The 18,641-nt window shown below is 42.2% G+C and overlaps 1 protein-coding gene across 2 annotated transcripts in view; it reads left to right on the top strand.

Annotated features, from left to right (window-relative positions):
* Positions 1–18,364: 18,364 nt before the first annotated feature.
* Positions 18,365–18,641, top strand: part of tmcc1a (transmembrane and coiled-coil domain family 1a) — a 31,341-nt gene continuing 31,064 nt past the window's right edge. The window contains exon 1 of one of the 2 annotated variants that reach the window (XM_077003131.1): positions 18,365–18,616. The gene's annotated coding sequence lies outside the window, so the exon portion shown is untranslated. The remainder of the gene's footprint in view (positions 18,617–18,641) is intronic. The other variant, XM_077003137.1, reaches the window with a different exon arrangement.

The following is an 18,641-nucleotide window of genomic DNA, read 5'->3' as shown; positions in this document are numbered from 1 at the left end:
GGGGACAGGAGTGTGAGTGGACCATGATAATGAATGTGTGGGGACAGGAGTGTGAGTGGACCATGATAATGAATGTATGGGGACAGGAGTGTGAGTGGACCATGATAATGAATGTGTGGGGACAGGAGTGTGAGTGGACCATGATAATGAATGTGTGGGGACAGTAGTGAGAGTGGACCATGGTAATGAATGTGTGGGGACAGGAGTGAGAGTGGACCATGGTAATGAATATGTGGGGACAGGAGTGGGAGTGGACCATGATAATGAATGTGTGGGGACAGGAGTGAGAGTGGACCATGATAATGAATGTGTAGGGACAGGAGTGAGAGTGGACCATGGTAATGAATATGTGGGGACAGGAGTGAGAGTGGACCATGATAATGAATGTGTGGGGACAGGAGTGAGAGTGGACCATGATAATGAATGTGTGGGGACAGGAGTGTGAGTGGACCATGATAATGAATGTGTGGGGACAGTAGTGGGAGTGGACCATGATAATGAATGTGTAGGGACAGGAGTGTGAGTGGACCATGATAATGAATGTGTGGGGACAGGAGTGTGAGTGGACCATGATAATGAATGTGTGGGGACAGGAGTGTGAGTGGACCATGATAATGAATGTGTGGGGACAGGAGTGTGAGTGGACCATGATAATGAATGTGTGGGGACAGGAGTGAGAGTGGACCATGGTAATGAATGTGTAGGGACAGGAGTGTGAGTGGACCATGGTAATGAATGTGTGGGGACAGTAGTGTGAGTGGACCATGATAATGAATGTGTAGGGACAGGAGTGAGAGTGGACCATGATAATGAATGTGTGGGGACAGGAGTGTGAGTGGACCATGATAATGAATGTGTGGGGACAGGAGTGTGAGTGGACCATGATAATGAATGTATGGGGACAGGAGTGTGAGTGGACCATGATAATGAATGTGTGGGGACAGGAGTGTGAGTGGACCATGATAATGAATGTGTGGGGACAGTAGTGAGAGTGGACCATGATAATGAATGTGTGGGGACAGGAGTGTGAGTGGACCATGATAATGAATGTGTGGGGACAGGAGTGAGAGTGGACCATGATAATGAATGTGTGGGGACAGTAGTGAGAGTGGACCATGGTAATGAATGTGTGGGGACAGGAGTGGGAGTGGACCATGATAATGAATGTGTGGGGACAGGAGTGAGAGTGGACCATGGTAATGAATATGTGGGGACAGGAGTGGGAGTGGACCATGATAATGAATGTGTGGGGACAGGAGTGTGAGTGGACCATGATAATGAATGTGTGGGGACAGTAGTGAGAGTGGACCATGATAATGAATGTGTGGGGACAGGAGTGTGAGTGGACCATGATAATGAATGTGTGGGGACAGGAGTGAGAGTGGACCATGATAATGAATGTGTAGGGACAGGAGTGAGAGTGGACCATGATAATGAATGTGTAGGGACAGTAGTGGGAGTGAACCATGATAATGAATGTGTGGGGACAGTAGTGAGAGTGGACCATGATAATGAATGTGTGGGGACAGGAGTGAGAGTGGACCATGGTAATGAATATGTGGGGACAGGAGTGGGAGTGGACCATGATAATGAATGTGTAGGGACAGGAGTGAGAGTGGACCATGATAATGAATGTGTGGGGACAGGAGTGAGAGTGGACCATGATAATGAATGTGTGGGGACAGTAGTGAGAGTGGACCATGATAATGAATGTGTGGGGACAGTAGTGTGAGTGGACCATGATAATGAATGTGTGGGGACAGGAGTGAGAGTGGACCATGATAATGAATGTGTAGGGACAGTAGTGGGAGTGAACCATGATAATGAATGTGTGGGGACAGTAGTGAGAGTGGACCATGGTAATGAATGTGTGGGGACAGGAGTGAGAGTGGACCATGGTAATGAATATGTGGGGACAGGAGTGGGAGTGGACCATGGTAATGAATGTGTGGGGACAGGAGTGTGAGTGGACCATGATAATGAATGTGTGGGGACAGGAGTGAGAGTGGACCATGATAATGAATGTGTAGGGACAGGAGTGAGAGTGGACCATGATAATGAATGTGTGGGGACAGTAGTGAGAGTGGACCATGATAATGAATGTGTGGGGACAGTAGTGAGAGTGGACCATGATAATGAATGTGTGGGGACAGGAGTGAGAGTGGACCATGGTAATGAGTGTGTGGGGACAGGAGTGTGAGTGGACCATGATAATGAATGTGTGGGGACAGGAGAGGGAGTGGACCATGATAATGAATGTGTAGGGACAGTAGTGTGAGTGGACCATGGTAATGAATGTGTGGGGACAGTAGTGGGAGTGGACCATGATAATGAATGTGTAGGGACAGGAGTGAGAGTGGACCATGATAATGAATGTGTAGGGACAGTAGTGGGAGTGGACCATGATAATGAATGTGTAGGGACAGGAGAGGGAGTGGACCATGATAATGAATGTGTGGGGACAGGAGTGAGAGTGGACCATGATAATGAATGTGTGGGGACAGGAGTGAGAGTGGACCATGGTAATGAATGTGTAGGGACAGGAGTGGGAGTGGACCATGATAATGAATGTGTGGGGACAGGAGTGAGAGTGGACCATGATAATGAATGTGTGGGGACAGGAGTGAGAGTGGACCATGATAATGAATGTGTGGGGACAGGAGTGAGAGTGGACCATGATAATGAATGCCATCTTCCTCAAGAAAATGTTTCCACAAATTAACATTTGTTACAAATGCTAGTGCTAGAAGTGGACAATGTAGGATATTTAAGATGCCAGCATGCGTATAAAGTGTTTCTCCAGGGATCTGCAGTTTCCCCTGGCATGGATCCATGCATCCATGTAACTAGCCACCTAGCATAAAGTAGGAGTGAAAAGGACCTCCTTATTCAGGGTAATTCATCCACTGTGTCCATCAGACCTGCATCCTCCTAGTGACTGTTGTCATCATTCTGACTCTGCTCCTTCTGTCAGTTTTGCCAACATCTCCAGTTCAACCTCTCTTCTTTTTTATCTACTGTGTATGTTCGCTTATGTCCTCACCTGAGCTTCAGTTTGGTGGTTATGTTCTTGGTACATCTCAACAAAGACCCTATAGTGTTGTGTTCCTGGTAAGTGGTTTTGTATCTAGGGTTCTCACTTACAGTTTTTAACGACTGCTAACGTGCGTTTGTCCAATCTGTAGTCACATTTTCAAAACTCTAAACACATTGAACACAACATCAGTCTTCAGTGGCTATACTATTAGTTCAATTCATGTTGTTATGGCACAAAATGCAGTCATTTTACATGTTTTTATAATGCTTAAATTTTCTATACACACAAGGTTATCCAATAACAAAATTTACAAAATTTACAAACGCTTGCACACAGCATGTCCAAAATGAAAACCTAAGGTTCAAAACCTTAAATACTGTATAAAATGCAAAGTTCTGCAAAAACAAAGGCAGCTGAAAAGCTATTACTGTAATACATAATTTTTGCACATATAGATCAATGAAATAAAATGAAGTACAGTAATGTACCGGGTCAGAGAGGAGCAAATATAACAATTTGTCCTGCAATCTCAAGTGCTGGTTTGGTCCTTCACAAATGCCAGGTTGGTCCCTATAACAGTGACCTCCTTCTTTCGTTTTTGAATGAACTCTACCAACAACTGGTTCCAGAAGCAGAAAGGGAACAGGTGAGAGGAAACACAAGGACATTTGTGATGGGACGATGTAGCATTTTGTCATTCTCATGTCATCACAAACTGGTTTATAGACCATCCAAGAGTGATGTCCCTTTTCCTCCCACCCTACTCGCCTTTCCTCAAACCCACTAAGGAACTCTTTACAGTCTGGAGGTGGAAGGTGTATGATCATCGGCCCCATGACCAAATGTCCCTCCTGGATGCAATGGATCCCAGCTGCAGAGACATTTCAGCTGAAGACTGAATAAGGCATACCAAGCTTTTCTACCCCAGGCTCATGGCAAGGGCCAACATCAGATGTGATGTGGATGAAAACATGTGGCCAACTGCTGAAGGCCGTTTAGATTAGACCTAACAAGACTTTTCAGTTTTGTATTCTGTTTTTCCCCCTTGTGTGGCTTTTTTTGTATATGTGTATTTTTACACATATGTGATCATGGCTAATTATGTTTACAATTACGATAATTATTTTTTGGGTTAGGCCACAATTTACAGTAATGTCCCTAATACAGTAAAATATACCCTTTACTGCAAAACTGTTACTGACTCCTTTTTTGTCTAATCTACATTCCATATAGTACGTTACAGTGAATATCACTCATTGTGTAGACAGTATGTTGCCAAAAATGCACACATTTGAAAAAAAGGTCCAAATGAAGCGGATTACAGTAAAAATGAACTGACTAAGAAAACAACAGATGTTACTGTAAAATGTCTGTTGTTTGCTGGGAGAGGGTAAAATATTACATGTAATACTGTTTCTGTATTGCCATCAAATGTTAGTTTTTTTACAGTGGTTGTGCAGTGATTGACTATGTTCATCTCGAAAAGAGAATATGTGCTAGTGTTTGAAAGAATGATTGGATACTGAACCAGGTTTGCTGTGTTTTAACAAAGTTGTTTGCATTGTGAAATGCAGAGTTGTTATTTAGTTAAGAAAATGTGCTTTTGAACACGATATTAACTATTTGGCTATTTGTGTGAGGTCAATGTGTTGCTGTGTTTAGAGTTTTGACAATGTATCACAAGTATTGAGAAATGCACGTTAGCAGTCGTCAAAAACTGTAATAAAGAGTTAATGACTGAGATGGGAAAATATGATTTTCTGATAGTTAAAATATCCTTAATGCTGTGAGGTATACATAGAAATGATACATTTAATTTAAAAAATTGAAAATGTCAAAGTCCAATTTGAACCATTCTAGTGGAATGACCCAACTACTATTGCTGCATTTGGTTATTGACGATCTTATTAAAACTAGAGAGTATAGCGGCAAAACAGATGGTTAAAAAGCTTTGGTTAGTACTGGATGAATTAAATTATATATATAATTCAATTCAGCCTGTACTAACCAAAGCTTTTTAACCATCTATGCTGGCATTATACTCTCTAGCTTTAATAAGGTAGTCAATAACCAAATGCAGTGATATATACATACATGCTCAATTTCTCTGCAAACTGTTGTAAGAGAATGTATTGAATGTATCGTACCCAATGTGTAAGCAGCTTCTTTCTTGTTGTTCTTACACACAAATGTGCACACGCATATACACAAAGTCCCATTCTGAGGAGCTCCACGCTTTCTATGAATGGATCTGATTTAGACTAATTGATGTGATTGAGTCTTGAAGACAACTAATGGTGGTGAGGGGGAGATTGATCTTTCTCTGAAGCGTCTCCCAGAGAACGAACACCGTAACTAGAGAGTGAGGGAACAGACAGAGGACGGCTCAGGTCCGGCAGATGGTTGCACATCTCCATGTATGTGAACGGAATTAAGACAGAAGCAGTGAATCTTTTGTCTCTGGACAGCAAGTGGGAAGATAAAGAGATTTCAGGAGAATGGGCTGTATGCATGAAAAGATGCACAGTAAAAGGATAGCATCGGAAAGTCACACACACACATACACACACCCACAAAGCCAACTCTTTCTGTTCAAGCTGACCAAAGACAGTGGCTTATCAAAGTAGTAGGCCTTTTTGTTTCTCAAACTGTTTCATTTTATTCTCTCATTCGTTCTCTATTTTCTCTCATGGTGTCTTCTCTTCAAGCTCCCCTGATCCATAACCACTACCTGTGATTGAGGACTGTTATTTTTCAGGGCCACAGATTACGGTCGATCTAGTGTGCTCTGTGTGAATGCCTGACCCACACATTTGATAGCTTGTGCTCTTAACTGAATAATCCACTGTTGCTCACTCACCCTTGTCCATACTTGTGTGTGTGTGTGTGTGTGTGTGTGTGTGTGTGTGTGTGTGTGTGTGTGTGTGTGTGTGTGTGTGTGTGTGTGTGTGTGTATGATATGACGTCTTTGCTCCGGCTATATTAAGTTTGAGCGTAAAGGAAAGCCTGACATTTAGAAGTCTTCAATGAATCAGCCTTCAGATCAAACGGTTTGAACAGCCTGGACCCGTCAAACTAGGTGAAAGACGAGGGGCATCAAACTTTGATTCAGTTTGCAGCAAATGATGCATAGCAAGGATGAGCGTTCTGAGCGTGAATGAGGTTTCTGTGAGGGATGTTAGCCACACACAGCCTTGTTATTACGTTAGAATGAAGTTCAGACGTGTCCGACTCTCTCGGACATACCGATGGATCTCCGGGCATGTCCAGCTCACCTGTGCCTTGAGAACGCTGTACTCCATGACCTCTCCCTTCACCTCTTTAAACACCTTTATCCATTTTCACAAACGTGTCACTCTCCTCCTCCCACTCGTCTGCCTGTCTCTCTCCTTCTCTTGATCACATTCGGGCCTTCCATCATATTCCCTCGTTCCATATCTTCACATCTCTTATAAAAATTGCATTTTGAAGAAGTGTAATAAAAGGTGGTTTCTGACCATTCGCAAACCTCTTACAGAAGACGTGTGTGTGCATGCTCATACAGAGAAATTGCCCATTAAGTCATTTTAAGTTTGTTTCACTCATTTTGTTTCTTTTGAGAGTCACACATTTCAGTCTCGCAAATCTCAGTTGCTTTTTTTCTCTATGTTCCAGTAGCCACATGGTAGTGACATGGTTTTATTGCCAAAGCCCCATATTAGAAATATGTGTAAATGGGGTTGAAAGTCATGTTTCTTGCTTATTAATATGTCAGCTGAGCAAACATAGTGTCTGTATAACCCCCATGCACACACAGTTCACAACGTCAGCCACAAGTAATATCTCAAATGTGAATTAGCAGTTCAAACACGTGAGTGTTTCAGTGATGGTAGGAGGGGTGATGCTACTCAGGTGATTTCTGACCCATGTGGAATCAGTTCACTCCCAGGATCACATCCAGGTTGTGCAGGGGAGCATTTTTGAAGAGTCTGGTTTTAGAGATTGATGTGCTATGGTGATGCAATGGAAACTATCATTTAGCTTCTGATATCATTGATGGCTTGTGTGTGTGTGTGTGTGTGTGTGTGTGTGTGTGTGTGTGTGTGTGTGTGTGTGTGTTTCTGAATTGATTATACATTCTAAGAACCAAGTTTGGCTGACACAAATACAGGGTTGCCAACTTTTCAAGATCACTTGGAGTGAGATTTGTTGACCGGGGGGGGTCAGGGGGGATGGGGGGGATTGGCGAGTGTAAACTGTTGGGGGGGGGGGGGGGGGGGGGTGTGGCGAGTGTAAATTAAGTATTATATCTCGATCGATCGCCAGTGGTTGGTGAACTAGTAACTCATTGAATCATAGAAGTTTATCAGATAAACAAACTAGATTTTTTTTTCAGCGTGAGTAATCAGATGTGTGTCTCACACTCATTGCGTGAGAGTTGGCAAACCTGCAAATAAAGCTAGCTATGTTAGCTTGTTAGCACTCATGCATAGGTTTTTTTCTGCAATGACCTGTAGCTCATGGTCTCCTGTACAATTCAAGAAGTCTTCCCCATGATCATGGTCGTATATGTTGAACTAGACAGAGAGTTGCATGTTATTTATAGTAATATAAATAATTACTGATGGGTAATTTAATCAAACTGAAACAGATTAAATATTCTAATAATTTGAGATAGATTTTTGTACTAAAAAGTAAAAACAAACAAAAAGGCTCAAAATTTGACACTGTCACTTGCAATAAATTTACAACATATGACAGTTTACCTTTCTAATTAACAATGTAGTTAAGTAACAACATTTAAAAATGTACTTAAATTAACACAGAGTTCAGAGTTGGACATTTTATTGCACTTGTTTTGTACAAAACAAAAGGGCAAATCTGGAGTCAGAATCACAGTACCAGGGTTATAAAGCTATGTTGTCTAGATAGAGAGACACAATTTATATGAATTACCAAGACATTTTCCTAGATATAACACAAACACAATATACACTGAACCTTGAACAATAATACACTGAACTGAAATGGCAGTACATCAAACAAAGACCAACAACTGGTGACCAAACACACATGGACTAAATACCTGACACTAACTAGAACCTCAACAAGGAACAGTGTTGCCATAGTTACTTTGAAACAGTAATCCGACTACTGACTACTGACTACTTCTTTAAAAAGTAGCTCAGTTAAGTTACTGACTACTTGCTTTTAAAAGTAACTAAGTTAGATTACTTTTAGTTACTTTCAGCAGAGGCTGATCCCCCGCCCCTATAACAGGAAAATGACTACCAGTTCTGCCAATACTCACTTTATTGACATGTATTTTAACCGGAACATCAAAAATGACACTGGCATTTGTAAACTTTTTCTTGAAATAGGCTTTGTTGTTTATTAAAATAAATAAATAAATAAGACAGTCTTTCTGTTCAACTCCGCCCACTTACAGGGTTGCCAATTCTCACGCATTGAGCGTGAGACACACGCATTTGACTGTCTTCACACGCTCACACGCCACACTTTCGATATCTCACGCCGAAAAAAAATCTAGTTTATTTACCTCTGATCCATATCTATGATTCAATGAGTTACTAGTTCGATCTGGCGCCAACCACCGGCGATCGATAGATCGTGATATAATACTGAATTTAGTCCATTTTACACCCCGCCCGGTAACAATTTACGTTCGCCGCCACCCCCCGGTTTTTTTCAGGTTTGACGTTGTGTTTTTGAAAGTAGACAGCACTCTGTCGCCAGCACAGAGTGTACAACGCACCTTAATGTTGTCATCCTTAACCGAAATAAAATCAAAATAATGCCTGTATTTCCAGCTGCTAAAGGCGACCCTCTCCTTCCATCTGACTTTGGCGCCGCAGAAATGACATAACCGCGCAAGAAACGTGTAGCCAAAAAATAAGAATGAATAACCTACGTTCCCCCGAAATGCAGAAATAGTAACGCACGATGTTTTAGATAAGTAACTTTAATCTGACTACTAGTTTTTAAATAGTAGTTGCGTTAGACTACTCGTTACTGAAAAAAGTAGTCCGACTACAGTAACGCGTTACTAAGTAACGCGTTACCGGCATCACTGACAAGGAACACATGGGGAATGACACAGAACGACAGACATGACAGGCGACTTCATTTATACTGACCTGCCACTTTAATAGAAACACCTGCCAAACATCCACAACCATGTAAATGTTTGTGCTTCTGTTCATAACAAATATATTAGAAAATCTATAACTCCTATAGTCTATAACAGGGGTTCTCAACTGGTCTCATCCTGTGACCCATATTTTCTCATGGTCATTAAGTGGCGACCCACTTTTATACAATACAAACCAAACAAATGTATTTTTGAAAAATATATTTTTATATATTATTATTTTGGGTCACAACCCACCAGTTGAGAATCACTATAAGATTAAAGATTCTAAGTCTAGATGACTATATCAAATATAGTCACACAGACATTGTTTGGCTTGCTATTTGGTCTACAATAATTACCCATATTACATACATATGTATAGTTTAACCAATCCAGAGTCGATGTTTATTGAAAGGGAAGAACTGTGGTCCTATGTTGGGTCCTCCTCTCTTTTCCATTCAGTTAGTATTGAGCCATGAAATAAAGAGACTCAATCAACATCTGACATTTATACCTGCCACATGCTTCTGATTTCTTCAACTAATTTATATAGATCACATATCTTTGTAACTCAATCACGCAGCCGCTGTTGCATTCAGACATTAAGTAGGAGGTGAACTCTCTGGAGTGTGGGCTCGGGGATGAGTGTTTAAGGAGGAGAAGAAGGTCGATAATATACCAGGAGGCCCAGGTGTCTCCTGCAGGCAGGGTTTGGTGTGGTGTGTGAGTCACTGCCTGGACCCCCTCCTCCCTGAATTCATAAATGAGCCACCCCTTTCCCCTCTCTGTCTCACGCTCAAGCTGGTGATCTTTGCTATTTCATTAGGAAACATTTTGAATGAATAAAAAAAAGGTAGATATCTTTAGCACTGGGATATTTCTTTTATCCATGGTTAATTTGTTGTTTTGTCCATTTCTGCATACGAAAAACCAGCTAAGTATAAACTCTGACAATAAAAATATAAATTAAAATAATGATGTGTTGCATGCTCAAATAAGAGTTTGTTATTTGAGGTTGACAGACTAGAACTTCTCCATCTTTTGGGTAGGACTGGTTGGTGGAGGTCTCCATAATTTGGCCTGGAGATTAACTTGTTTGAGTAAGATTTTGCCATTGCACATTTTGCACAAATCACATTTTTGTTGGGCTCAGATGCTACGTATCAAACCTGCACATTGCATAGATACCGCAGCCTGTGATAAGACCTGTAAAATATAAACTTAACAAGAGGCCTCATCCAAATGGCACACTGAATTGTTCTGCATATTTGTTTTGTCTTTTAAAGGTTATTTAAAGATTGTTTCACAGATGATTTCTGAGCATGCTGAATACTGCAGTCTAGTGAATCAAACGCAGTGTCAAAATACAGATCATGGTTAACGCTTCGACACAATCATGAGACGGCAGTCACATTTAATGAGTAGCTCATGGTACCTTAGGACTGAACCACATAACACGCGGGACTCACAGTCCTCTCACTACATCTAGGCTTGGCGAGCTGTGCTGCCCAGACTTGGAGAGACACACAGGAAACGAGGATGGAAGAGAGGAGACTCACATCTGTTTAACGCTAATCAGCTGAAATGTCTGAATAACGTCTGAACCAGCCAGCTGCCTACATAATCCCTAACCACTGCGATGGCAACAGATATGCTTGTAGAATGACAGTGAATAAAAAAATCGAATTCAAAAAGTCTTCTTCCATAACTAGAGCATGATCATACGATCAGCGCTGCGGTCCAAAGCTTTTTGATTAAACATACATCAGTCGCGAGGGATTTTTTGTGCTTTGTGCATATCTCATTCACGTCGACATAATTGTACATGCTTTACTTTGAAATGCGTCTAATGCCGTCTAATGCCCCAGAAAGAACCCGAACGGGGCTGATTACCGGCACCGATGAGGAGGAAACACGGGTACGTCACTTACACAACTGTGCCACTTGTTAAAAGAGCACTTTAGCAAGATTTCAGAGTGCCCTGTCCTATTAGCACCGTGGAATCTAATGGCGATCCTGCCGCACGTGTTTCTCTAATCTGCTTCCTGTCAGCCTTGTGGACAACGAGTGTCAGAGTCCTGCCTGTGATTTCTCATGGTGGACCCAAATCAAAGAATCTTCCAGGCCGAGCACGTCTGTGTAAGGACGTCGAGTCTTCAGTCAAAACTAAAACGTGCATGTCAGGGACCATCGAATGCATATGCAAACTGGCAGGAAATACATTTCCTTCACTGAGTAGCTATAATTGAAAGCAGACTTTACATAGTCACACTGAAGCTGTATTCTGTGAACTCGATATGTTAAGGAATACTAAGGAGGAACCGTAAAAGAGGTCTAATTATCATTTGGAAATGTAAAGGGGAATTTGACCTTTGTTAAATGGTGTGTAACTTTCAATCTATGTTCCTTTATGAAGGTTCATTAGAGTCACAAGGCAGCTTTACTGGAATTTGGGCTACCCTAATATTCCTTATGTGGGCTTTTGTTTACAGAATGAATGTATCAGGGTTTAGTGTGTGTGTCCATATGTTGGCCTACTGCAATCATTACAAAATCCTAGACCAAGTTTCAGTTCAAGATCTGGCACACACACACACACACACACACACACACACACACACACACGAGTGAAACAGCACATACTGCCCATAGGGACCAAGCATTCTCCATCTGTGATTGCTGGACTGTGGTCGGGGTGTCTGGCTAATTGAACCGTTTATCTAACCTACTGGCCACGTTACCGTACTACATGAATCACAGGTAAAAAGAGTAAAGTAAAACGAGTAAAGAAGAGGATTTGTCCTCAAAAGCTGACAAGCACTGGTACGTAAAACTGATATGTTCTTCTTGGCCTAAGTGTGTTGTTTCATTTGTTATTAAAGAAGACTTTACAATCCTAGTTGTGAATGTCTGGGTATAAGTGTGATTCAGTACTGGAATTCATGATTCAGTACTGGAATTCATGATTCTGTACTGGAATTCATAATTCAGTACTAAATTTGGTAGCTTATAAACAAAACAATCATTGAGTTTAAAGAAAGCGTATTGTTGGTTATCTTGTAAGAATTTGATATAATGATTGTCGCTTCAACAAAACAAGATAATCATGTGTGGAGGTTACCCAGTAGAGCAGGTCAGACATGATGCTAATAATAAGGTCTGGGGGTTGATTCCCAAAGAGCAGCATTGTCACGAACTCTTAAAATGACTTCTTACATGTGTGTATATATATATATATGTCCTTTCTGGGACAATGTGTAATAACATTTTTTGGGCATATTTCCAAAAATCATCAACAAGCCTTGATGTATTCCCTATCATTAAAATGTGTAATCTAAATCTGGTTTACGATGTAGATGTTTGCACAACGTGATCGACATTTTACCCAAATCATTGTTCAAGAAGATGCGGAAAATGAGAGATTCTCCTTTTCCTTCTTCAATACTGGGAATTCTAGACAGCTTGGTTTACACTAGTGAATTTTATGATGAAGTCCTCACAGCGGTTTACTGGTTATATTTGTGTGTGTGTGTGTAACAGTCACGTCTCGGGAGTGGTTACCTCAAGGGACTTCCATCTGAAGGCTCCTGGTGTCGCCACAGTGACAGTCTCTCGGTGATATGTAAATGAGGACGTGTCTACAGCCAGCGCATCAGACCTGGGAGATTCCGTCACACGGTATGGTAATGAGCGTCACACAACAATTAGCTTCATTGGCATGCTGGTCACCATGACAGCACCAATCCCTGCCAAGTGTGAGGGGGTCTTGGCCTTTTCAGCCTGTGAATGCACTGAGCATGCTCAGAATATTTAGGCAGGACCCAGGTAAACAAAACTAAAAGAGAGTTTGGAGCTTTCTATGGAGAGTCGATATTTTCATTAGTATGAATTACAACTGATGTGAGAAAATAACAAAGGTATGCTTGTTAAATGGACATTGTCACCATCTTAACCAAAATTACTTTTCATGTCATAGTGATGTATTATACAGATTCACACATCAGCAGTATGTGCTGTTTCACTCTCCTGTGTGTGTGTGTGTGTGTGTGTGTGTGTGTGTGTGTGTGTGTGTGTGTGTGTGTGTGGTATCAACCAGCATTCTGATCAGACCAGACTGAGCTCATTATTATGTCTAATTATTAGGCTCTTTTGGGCTAATGGGCCATCACGATAAAACAATACCCCGTCACACTGAGACTAGCAAACAGTGGCGTTGTTCTCTTAGGAGAAGAGCCTTAATTACTGCTTACGTTTGGGCAGCTCTCTGGGACATGATTCCTGTGCTCTTTATACCTTTCTACACCTCAAGTTAATTAGCATCTCTCTCTCTCTCTCTCTCTCTCTCTCTCAGATAGGAGTCTTTGAGCAAATGCATCTTTGTAGCTCTCGAACTGAAGATGTAGTGTATTACAATGGATCAAGGGTTCTTACCAGGTACCACTTTGTTTGCATATGTTGTGGTTATACTGACATTATGTAGTCTGGGTTGGTGTTTTGGTATACAGCCAGCTCAGAGTACACTAAGCTAATATGTCAAGTGGCACTTAATTTTTTAGTGTTTGAGTACGGTTGATTATGGTATGAGTCACATAATACACGCTTGTAAAACGTGTGCTTGTGCAGGAGCTGTAATTCTCCTGGGAGCTTGGTCACAGCAAGGCCTGTCGGTCTCCAAGTCCCCAGGCTTTCCTGGGTGGCTGGCCTGGCCACGGACTCCTGTGTGGAGATGGATGACAGCAGGGCCTCTCCTTCCCCCCTAGGCCAGCCTGTCCTCCATTAGCGAGGGGCGGACAGCGTAATTGAGGCGAGCCGCGGGGAGGGTGTAGTCGGCTAGGCTCGGGAAGAGATCGAGAACCATCCACTTACACTAATGTTTTCCATTATCTTCATCCAGAGTGGGAGAGAAAAACAACCTGTTGGAGTGTGTGTTTGTGTGCTTAGCAGTGCGAGTGAAAGTAAGGACGTGGGAAAAGTGGATTTGTTTCAGAGAATGTGCTTCCAAATGTAGATGTGTGTGTCCTGAAAAGGATCAAAGGGGGGGGGGGGGGGGGGGGGGGTTGTTTGTCGTCAACACTTTCGATTTTTCAATGCAAGGTGTTTTTCTTGTTTTTCCACCTTTTTCCACCACTTCTTTTTTTGCTTTGTTTGAGCAGCTAAGCAGTTTTTTTTTGTTGATCTCGCCGTCTCTTTCCTGTTTTCTGTGTTTTCGTGAGTGTTTCTCTCAGCTTTTCAGGCTCTAATGGCCGTGTTTGGTGCCGTGTGGGCCAGCTACGGCACATAACACAACCGGGCACGTTTGTTTCCCCCCGCCGAGAGCAGAAGAAAGAGCCGCAACTACAGCAGCTGGAGACCATGAGGTCTCGCAGCACAGAAAGAGAAAGAGATGTAAAAGATGAAAGACGAGGGAGTGGAGAAAATGGACAAAGAGAAAAGAGAGACCGACACATGAAGACGCGGAGTGGGAAGGAGATGTTGAACAGAGATGTTAGTGCTGGGAGAAGTGTGAAAAAGCTCGTAGGGAGAGAAATAAACTTACTGACCTCTAATGAATTGCCAGTACTGAAATATAGAATAACTAAATATATAATTGTACATGTTTAAAAGTTTGAAATGCTATTTGCAAACCTAATTCCCTTCCAGTAGTCCCACGGCGATAATGATGCTGCCTTGGGAAAGTGAAAACTGCTCCTTTCGGTGTTTTGGTACCTGTGTCGCTTTGACGATACTGCCCTCTCCTGGACGTTTGTGTATTGCGCTAAACTCAATCTCAATACAACGTTTTGAAGAATTCTACATTTCCCCTCCGCTCCAGACATCACCGTGATGTACAGCAACTCTTTCAGAGTCAGAAGGTCAAAAAGGCTCCAGGCTTCTCCAGGTTGTTTCACCCTCCTGTCTAAAGTCCTGTGCTGAGTATCCTCTTGCATAAAAAAACTCACAATAGCACCCACCCCCAAAAAATAAATAAATAAACAAAATAAAACAAAAAATCATCACAAGACTAAATGACTCCTATAACCCTGACCTCTGTAGTCATAAATCCTTTCAGACACCGGTACTAGCTCAAATGAGAAATATCAACAAACCACTATAGAACCTGCTGCATTTTAATATCACGCCAACAGCTCTGTGGATGATGCAGCGAACATAAGACCTCACCTCACCCTTCAGAGGCGGCTCTGGGGGGGTCACAACATCTTTGCCCCCCCCCCGGATGTCTCTATCAGATATACTGGTTCCAGTCTGGCTCCCCCAGTCAAGATGGTCTAGAACAGGGATGTCAAAGTCAAATACACAGAGGGCCAAAAAAACTAATTTGCTACAAGCCGAGGGCCGGACTGGTTCAATGTTTATTAAAACATATTAAAATGATTGCACATAGCCTATTGAACCAAGACCTAACACAGTGTATATTATTTAATGCTTAAATAAACCAATATTTTCTTATGGATCTGTCAGTAATTTCAAGTGAAAATATTTTTCAACAAGCAAACATGAATAAAGTAATAAAGGTTTGAAAAGTGCTGGAATTTAAGCTAAAGTACTTGAAAATGCTTGAAATTGTAACTACTTCGTTTCACAACAAATAGCTATCTGACTGAACAGAGAACGTGAAGACGTTAATATTGGGAGTTTTGAAAATAAACAACCATTAAATAATGTGAATAAAAAGCGAATTATTTCAAATCATTTTGAGTATATGTATAAATATTTAACTTAAGTTTAACGTGCTGGGAAATATTGAAATGGACCTTGAAAGTGACGTACAAGTGCATTAATTCCACCTTATAAAGGTGTATGAACCCTGCAAACATGACTCTATTCATTGCGCTGAGGCGCGGCGCGCGCAAAGTACAAAATTCGAGAGATGCACGACCTCGCGAATCGACAGCACGCGAGACGCTCGCGCACAAGCTGAGCCACTGCGATTACGTTATTACCGCTTGTGCGCGCTGTAGTGACTTCGCAGGCTACCGTTGCATTGTGGGGAATGTAGTGTTTATGCGTGCAAAACACCAGCGGGCGGCTGTGGCCTGCGGGCCGGTTCTAATAGTAATTAAATATCATCCAGGGGGCCATAGATAATCAATTCACGGGCCGGATCTGGCCCGCGGGCCTTGACTTTGACATATGTGGTCTAGAACCTTCACTGCCTTCAACACCGTTCACAAATCAAGAATTGCTGCCAGAATCCTGTTTTTGGACTTCAGCTCAGCGTTCAGTAGTGTGCAGCCATTACAAAACTGCACCACAATAAATCCTCCCAGCTCAGCGTGCATGCTTGTGTCTGCCAGTGGACGACCAGCTCCCCCGTGTGCCAGGAGCAGCGGGTGAGGGTGGAGATGTTCTTATTCTCACCTGGACGTTCTCCTCTCACTCTGAACTAATGTCTACATCTCCACAGATCCCTCCGTTACTGGTCTCATCGTCAGAGAAGGTGATAAGTCTGTTTTGTAGAGGGGTGGTTGATCAACTGGTCATCTGAAACAGAAACATTTAAGAGGCAGACTAACTCAAAACATCTGAGGTGACTGTGGACTTCAGATGAAACTCCTCCCCCGCCTGCTGTCGCCATCTTTGACAAGACTGTGATGGCTGTTGAGTCCTTAGTGTTCCTGGGAACGATGACCTGAGATCAGAACAGGAACATCAGCATCAGGTCCGTCACGAAGAACGCCCAGCAGTGGACGTTCTGAAGAAGTTCATCCTGCCTCAAGAGCCCAATGAAGGTGCAAACAACCAGACTGAACAACAGCTGCCCATGACATCACACTTATGAACAGCCACAGCTCACAAGCTTTATGTGACTTCATACTGTACTCTACACACAGATTCTATAATATTCAAGTTTATTCTATTCTGTTTTATTCTTCACAGTATTTTGTAGTATTGCAATCTCCAATCCAACTCCTGCAGCCTAAATATACTCTTCATCAGTGTGTATGTTTACAACAAGCGTCTGCTGCATCGAAGTGTGTATGAGGTCTCGTGAGTGTTATGGGTGTGACTGTGTGTGTATGTGTGGTAGATCTTGGATGGATAACTATGTTACTGCAGTACTGTATTCTTTATGGGTTTATGGTATTTCCTGTGTTCTCAGCACCCATCATCTCACACTACTGTTGTGCATTCACACTGATGTCATCCTGTAACTGTGCTGTGATCTTGTGTTTTGCACCATGGATCAGAAACGATATCTCATTGCAGTGTATATTAATCATTTTGTGCAATGACAGAAAAACCTGATTTGATTTAAGCACAAGGCTTTCATGAGTGCTTTGGCAGCACAATTTAAAACACTAACATAAATAATTCCAAGGACCCTAACACATTTCCATACATCCTCAGTCATTTAGTTTCTCCTTCTGTCTGTTTAATATTTTGCAAGTGAATAAAGTTTAATAGGTTAATGTAATTGACCCAGATCAAGACCACCACGCAGAAACTTTGTAAATATGTCACGTATGTGTACCTACACACTTTTATACCTGCAAGGTTTTATTCTGGTTGCGTTTTATTCGACTACTTCCGAGTGTAAAGAACTGCAAGCGATGGCTTATAATCTCTTCTCTTGCGTGCCGAAATTATTGTGCTCGTGGGACAGATAAGCTCTTGTATCAGGCAATATTTTCAGACTTCTATTCAGCATATCAAAATTAAAATACATATAAATACATGAACAAATTAATAGTTGAGTTGAGTTGTTTTGCAGTGTCATGTTTGAATAAACCCACTCGCGTATCTAAATTCACACCTACCACAGACAGTCTGTTGAAATGACTGCAACTCAAGGGATTTTCAAGACCGTAAACTAATAGTATACAGAAAATGTTTACTGCAGCGTTTGTCGCAGACGAATTACAGTCCGTAGTTTGGGCGCACTTTTTATTTTCGGCAAAGTAAAATGTCGTAACGTTGCAAAACAGCTACTTGGTTAAATTCGACGATTCGTTTTCAATCAGACGGCAATCAAGACTGGCGTATTGACATGCCATATGAGACCGTTAGACGTAGTTTATGTAGGTTTAAAGTGTGTGTGTGTGTGAGAGAGAGAGAGAGAGAGAGAGAGAGAGAGAGAGAGTGTAAGTGAGTGTGAGTGTGTGTGTGAGAGAGAGAGAGAGAGAGAGAGAGAGTGTAAGTGAGTGTGTGTGTGTGTGTGTGTGTGAGTGAGTGTGTGGTTGTGTGTGTGTGGGGGGGGGGCGCAAGTGACTCCCTAAACAAAGCAACATTTATCTAGTCTGGCAATGTGTTCGCGTTGAGGGAACAAATGCCGTGTTCTCGCTCCTCCCTGACCCGCTTCCCCACAGTCTCGCCGGGCGGTTCGTCTCCAAGACCGTTTGGACCTGCCATGAAGATCGGGACTGTCGTCACGCGCAAACCGTGCGCGAACGTTCCCTAAAAGACGGAACGTGGGCACTGAAGAAAGAGGATGTTTTGAACGTTTGGTAAGACAGTGTTGCGACACCCCTC

The sequence above is a fragment of the Brachyhypopomus gauderio genome, chromosome 4 (genome assembly GCF_052324685.1).
Source record: "Brachyhypopomus gauderio isolate BG-103 chromosome 4, BGAUD_0.2, whole genome shotgun sequence".
NCBI classification, from domain to species: domain Eukaryota; kingdom Metazoa; phylum Chordata; class Actinopteri; order Gymnotiformes; family Hypopomidae; genus Brachyhypopomus; species Brachyhypopomus gauderio.
The sequence above is the reverse complement of the archived record's forward strand: the minus strand, read 5'-3'. Positions and strand labels throughout refer to the sequence as shown.